Source organism: Lotus japonicus, chromosome 4, assembly GCF_012489685.1.
Source record: "Lotus japonicus ecotype B-129 chromosome 4, LjGifu_v1.2".
NCBI lineage: Eukaryota > Viridiplantae > Streptophyta > Magnoliopsida > Fabales > Fabaceae > Lotus > Lotus japonicus.
Genome location: NC_080044.1, coordinates 5607671 through 5614353, shown reverse-complemented (window position 1 = coordinate 5614353; position 6683 = coordinate 5607671). Strand labels below are relative to the sequence as shown.

At 37.7% G+C, this 6683-nt stretch overlaps 1 long non-coding RNA gene across 1 annotated transcript; it reads right to left on the bottom strand.

Moving 5' to 3' along the window:
• Positions 1-3857: 3857 nt before the first annotated feature.
• LOC130715603 (uncharacterized) lies at positions 3858-5820 on the bottom strand. Its single transcript, XR_009011706.1, has 2 exons — positions 4297-5820; positions 3858-4186 (listed from the first exon to the last, which is right to left on the bottom strand). It is a non-coding gene; the product is annotated as an uncharacterized LOC130715603 (long non-coding RNA).
• Positions 5821-6683: the final 863 nt, after the last annotated feature.

Genomic DNA, 6683 nt, shown 5'->3' with positions numbered 1-6683 from the left:
TACATACTGATCCGCCACCAATAATTGAAGTTAATAAAGCAGAGCGGTAAATAGAGAATGAGAACTTAGTGGATACTTGCAGCTTATTTGCTGAGCACTTAGTGGACCTTGAACCTTCAGCATATTACTCTGAAATTCATGTACTAGTTCATCTTCCAACCAAGATACTAATATCATGCAGTAGTATTCTGTATGACCAAACATATGATGAGCCCACAAGTCCTTAACTCGACCAGTAGTTGAGGCACCACTGAATCAGCCTCTTTTTTTCAATTGACCCAAATTTGCAAAGAATCAATGTGTCACCAGCAGTTTGATGCCACCAAATTTATTCTTGCTTCACACCCATATTATTGAACTCAGAATCTTGGGAACCCCAATTTTAAATCCCAACATGTAAGTCAGCAGAAATATAAGGCAGATATAATATAACACCCACTTGCCATCGGCCAAAGGTGCAGGAATTTAGTTAAGAGTTTTACCTCTCTTCTCTCTCTACTTTCCCATTATCTTCAACAATTATAAAGATGCTTTTATGCACTTCAATCTTATGAATATTCCCCAACTGATTGACAATTTTGAAATGTACAATATTGGACTGGGCGAGACCCCTCGTGACAATAGGGGTCCTGCCCATCGCGGCCAAATGGCGGCTCAAACTGCCAAGCAACGGACGACTGGGAAGGACCAGCCAGGGTTAATACCTGGGCTATAGAGGACAACCGCCATAGGGCGGGTGATTGCATGTAAGGGCTGTTGGGCCGAGAGTTATAAGGCCCAAACAGCCCAATAAGTTTGTTTCTTAGGGTTTCTATGTACCCCTAAGGGAGCACTTGTACCTTGAGAAAGGACATTTTGGCATTTACTACATAGGCGGCTAGGTTATTACAGGATCCTACTTCCGCTAGGGTTTTGGGCCTATCACCGTCACTATTGTTTCTATACCGGAACAAATATTAATTGCTAAGGTTTCTCAATTGCGATCAACATGCTTACTGATAGGGACTGTGGCCCAATAGGAGGCCCAAACGGAACACTAATCCATCAAGAGAAAGCTGGACCTAAGGAATGGGTAGTGTATTCTAGAAGGGGCAAGAGGGTAAATCCTAAGTAACTAACTAACAGCTGGTAGGAGAGGATGATTGTAAGCATTCCATGATATAAGGAACGTAGAGAGAGGTTGAGAGGTATCTTTAGATATTTTGTGCTAGAAATGGGTAGGAAGCTTTGAAGCTTCCTATAGGAGCTTAGCTCTGGTCAGATTAAGGAAACCATTCCTTCTCTGTAATATTCCAAGTTCATCAATAAGCAATCTGTTTTTCAGTCCTCTGTTATTCTCATTTACACTCATCTGTATTCTTGCTTAGTTGGGTTCCCAACACTTACTCTTCTATTCTTTTCTAATGTATCATAAACAAGCTTCGACACACAAAATGAACACAACTCTAATGCAATATTACAGAATTCACAAACATTTGTGAATGAAATCCTAAAATAGAAATCTGCAACATCATAGAATATGAAAACTTAAACTACCATTGAACAAGTCCAACCCTAAATGTAGCAAGGAGCCTTCCAAAAAAAAATGTAGCAAGGAATATGCATCGAACAGTAACAGAAGGAAGAAAAATGATTCTAAGAGAACGGTAGAAATTTCCCAATCAACTTACAAGTCACTACATCTATGAAAAAAGGTTCATCAAGGAACTGGTAGAGCTGTTATGCACACCAGTGGCTATGCAATTGAAACAATTTTGCAATTACACACAACAAAAGTTCATTTTAAGCATTTCAATATGACGTCTAAGTAGTCTGCGCAGACACAATACGATAGGGTTACCATGCCTATTTTTCATAAGTTCTAATGACTTTGCCTAAAAAACACAACCCCCGTAACAATAAATGTCCAAGTGTCCATGCTCTGACAAATCAAATAACTTCAGAATCTAAAAATAGTTGAAAAACCAATGTATACATACCAAGGGGTAAGCCATCTCGGGATGACAGGTGCATCTCTTGTGATAACTAATTGCCCAAGAACCCCAACTTTACCTGCATTGGATATTTAATACGGCAAAATTCCTTAGCTCTTAACTTCATTTGACCGAACATACAGCTTCGCATGATAGCAGTTCAACACAGCTATAAATCTAGATGAAGACAAAATATTATCATAGGAATCAGAGAGGTTCATATCAGCAACAGCTTGAAGCTTATACTGATGATTACAGAAATGTCGTATCGCATCTGGATGATCCAGTAACTTCTGGGTGTTATTGCCTAAAATCCTAATAATGGCCAAAAGGAAAGTAATATCTAAACCAAGGCAAGAAGACAGGTCACCTGCTTCTCCGAATGACAAAAATAAATACATAAAATAGGCTGTGAGTAAACAGTCAAACATGTGCAATGACAACATTATTTTTCTCCAAATGAATTCAAAATATTAATTCCTCTATAAAACATAAGAGGAAACATAGTTTGGTTCTCAATCATAAAGAATCTGTAGTTCAGTTCACATTCTCTCCTGAACAAAGTAACAACTCTCACAATCACAAGAACCATACAAGATGTATACTCCCTTTAGAATACCGAAATGACTACTGGATCACAATGTGAAAGACTCCAAGTCATAGAGCACACAATGTGTCTCGATTCAACTCTCATTAACACAAAAACAAAAGCTTAATCCTAATTAGTGGCAAACTGAACATAAAATGGTGATTCGACAAATTACTTAGAAGGCATTACCAAATAAATTTATAATGGTTTTAAATTTTAATTTAACTAATTCATGCAGAAATTGGCCAAGAACTCTTGAAATATATACCAAATAGTACAAGATTAATATTGCAAAATAAAGAAAGACAAATGCTTATATTTTCAAAAAAGAAAAATTAAGAGAAAAATGATTATAGGCATATGGAAGAATAGGTTTGAGAACTAATGGGGTTAGCAGAAGAACTAGAAAGTGATTCAACTAAAATAGAGAGTCATGGCACATGAATAATCCTTATTTGGATGTGACATAGTTGGAAAGGTGTTGGGTTGAATGGGAAATATGATCTGGATATCTCCACTTTGCACTTTGCAAAACTCACAGATTCATACAGGTGCAACCTTATTTGTCTTGGGATGGTGGTGTTGATTTGTTTGCTACTTGTAGGGACTAGGAATGAAAATCAATTGCAAACCCTACTTCTATTACTTTGAGTACTCGAGCTTGTTAGGTGGGCTCAAATGGCTTATTTCTCTTTATATGTTGTTAGATAACTAGGTATATGGGTTTCAAGCACCCCTTGTGCTTTCTTTAATTTATTCGGCTTATAAAAAAAAGATAAAGAACTTACATTCATGTGTTTCCTTAGAAACACTACCATGCTATTCTTGGTACTTATACATTGCAACACCTAAATCCAGTGTTGAAGTATTGCAAACACTGTAGCATAGAGGATGGGAATATAAAAACGCAATAGATAAGGCATCTCTTTTAGCCAGCCATAAAGGCATCATTGCACCGTGTAGAATTAAACCTACCTAAAAGAATAAAGAAACAAAACTTTTGGAAAGCTAGTCTTTGACCAGCTTTTCCAGTGTCATGTCTTCCCTTTTAGCATCAAATTTATAAGGAAACAATACTAGCAGCAAGGACAACTATTAGTTGATCAGCAAAAAATAAAATGGACTAACAAGTAAAAGATGAACAGAACCAATAATCTTTAGAACATGTGATATTGAACTGGAAATGCAGAGCACAAGACATTTTTTTTCTGTGTGAACAGCAGATAAGAAGCAAAACAAATAATTATTGCTAGAAGGAAGAAGAGAAGATAAAGGATGAGGAAATTCAGGGCATGTGCTGGAAATATAGATATTTGTAATTTCCCTTTCACTTGATCATCACTTGTCTTTGATCTTATCGAAATTATACAAATCACATACATTGCCCACATGACTTAAATCAGCAAAACCAGAAAAAAGCCATATCCTAAATCAAATATACTAAACCTTTATTCCCATCCACAATGTCCATTACTAGGTGGATAGAATGAGCAGAACAGAACCCCTAAAACCACTTTCCAAATCTTAAGACAAGCAGTGAGAAAAGCCACTTCCCAAATCTTAAGACAAGCAGAACAGAACCCCTAAAACCACTTTCCAATGTCCACAATCGATTTTCTGGTTCCTGCTCAGAAAAATTCAGAAACCAAAGCATTTTAAAAACCATTGTAGGTTAAAGTAAAATGCAGCTATATATCTAGAAATAAAAAAACGGTATAATCACAAGTGAACTACCTTGTTAGTTGTTAAGCAAGCCCTCCAAGAATCTCTTGAATTTTAGACTCATAGAACCTGGTTGATTAAATGATGTTGTTCTTGTGGGTTGTGGTTGGAACTTGGAGTAGTAACTCTAGTAGCTGTGCGAGGTTCGAACTTCTTTAAGTCAGCAGAAATATAAGGCAGATAAAATATAACACATTAACACCCACTTGCCATCGGTCAAAAGTGCTGGAATTTAGGAAATTCATGTACTAGTTCATCTTCCGACCAGGATACCAATAGCATGCAGTAGTATTCTCTATCACCAAAGATATGATGAGCCCACAAGTCCTTAACTCGACCAGTAGTTGAGACACCACTGAATCAGCCTCTTCTTTTCAATTGACCCAAATTTGCAAAGAATCAATGTGTCTCCAGCAGTTTGATACCACCAAATTTATTCTTGCTTCCCACTCATATTATTGAACTCAGAAACTTGGGAACCTCAATTTTAAATCCCAGCATGTAAGTCAGCAGAAATATAAGGCAGATATAATAACACCCACTTGCCATCGGTCAAAGGTGCTGGAATTTAAGAAAACTCGCATCTACAGCCTGGTTTTGGTCTCTGAAAGCACGACACCACCATAGTATCTGAAGTGTTGGGTGAAAGTTGGAGCTCTTGCAAGTTGACAATTGCTAATGGGAACAAAACATAGATAATTGCAGAATGATTGTTCTGAATAACCAATTTATTCTCCCTTACAATTTGCAGGTGCTATAACTTCTATTTGTTCTGATTTTGCTCTTCCATTGGTCTGAAACCCCACCGCACAATCCCTCGTATTCGCTGCTGATTCTGCCAGCTTCTCATCCCTTTGCATCCCCTTAGCCACCGCCTTTAAAACCCGATTCGGCGGCTTTGGTGGTGGCACCTGAACCGAGAGTTCCAAAATACCAAATGTTAGGTACCAGCAATTACAGAGAAGGAAATTGAACTTTAATGCTTTTGTATTGATTAATTCTGGAATTCTAAGATGAATTCAGATCCAGTTTTGGAAACTACAAGAAGAAGAAGAAAAACAGACAAATTACAGTGTCTCTATCTCTCCCAGTCTAAGCCCAAGAAGATAATTGCCGACCTACCCTACCCCACACCACACTCTTTCAGCAGGTGTTTTATTTTGCTCACAGGGACAGATCTGGTGCATCACACTTCCTCCTGCTTTCATGGACTCTAGTAATATTGGGCCTATTACTACTACTAGCAATTGGGTCTGCATCACTCACCAGAATTAGTAATTGAACTAGGAAAAGATATCATGAAAACCAAACAGAAGGAAAATACAGTAGAGGATATAAAATCCAATCTGAAACTCAGCCATTCCATTGCACTAGCACTGTATATTTAACATTTTATGTTAGTACAATCATTTCAGTTAGAATTAGTTTGGTCATTGCTGTAACAGCTCTCGTGCTGCTTCTACTATATAATATACAAAGCTGAGTTTCGGCAAGTTCAAATTTTCATAATAACAGAATTTCAGATTTAGTTAAGAGTTTTACCTCTCTTCTCTCTCTACTTTCCCATTATCTTCAACAATTATAAAGATGCTTTTCTGTATTTCAATCTTATGAATATTCCCCAACTGATTGACAATTTTGAAACGTACAATATTGGACTGGGCGAGACCCCTCGTCAGAATAGGGGTCCTGCCCATCGCGGCCAAATGGCGGCTCAAACTGCCAAGCAACGGACGACTGGGAAGGACCAGCCAGGGTTAATACCTGGGCTATTGAGGACAACCGCCATAGGGCGGGTGATTGCATGTAAGGGCTGTTGGGCCGAGAGTTATAAGGCCAAAACAGCCCAATAAGTTTGTTTCTTAGGGTTTCTATGTACCCCTAAGGGAGCACTTGTACCTTGAGAAAGGACATTTTGGCATTTATTACATAGGCGGCTAGGTTATTACAAGATCCTACTTCTGCTAGGGTTTTGGGCCTATCACCGTCACTATTGTTTCTATACCGGAACAAATACTAATTGCTAAGGTTTCTCAATTTCGATCAACATGCTTACTCTTCTATTATTTTCTAATATATCATAAACAAGCTTCGACACACAAAAACACAACTCTAATGCTATATTACAGAATTCACCAACACTTGTGAATGAAATCCTAAAATAGAAATCTGCAACATCATAGAATATGAAAACTTAAACTACCAATTGAACAAGTCCAACCATAAATGTAGCAAGGAATATGGATCGAACAGTAACAGAAGGAAGAAGAATGATTCTAAGAGAACGGTAGAAGTTTCCCAATCAACTTACAAGTCACAACATCTATGAAAAAAGGTTCATCAAGGAACTGGTAGAACTGTTATGCACACCAGTGGCTATGCAATTGAAACAATTTTGC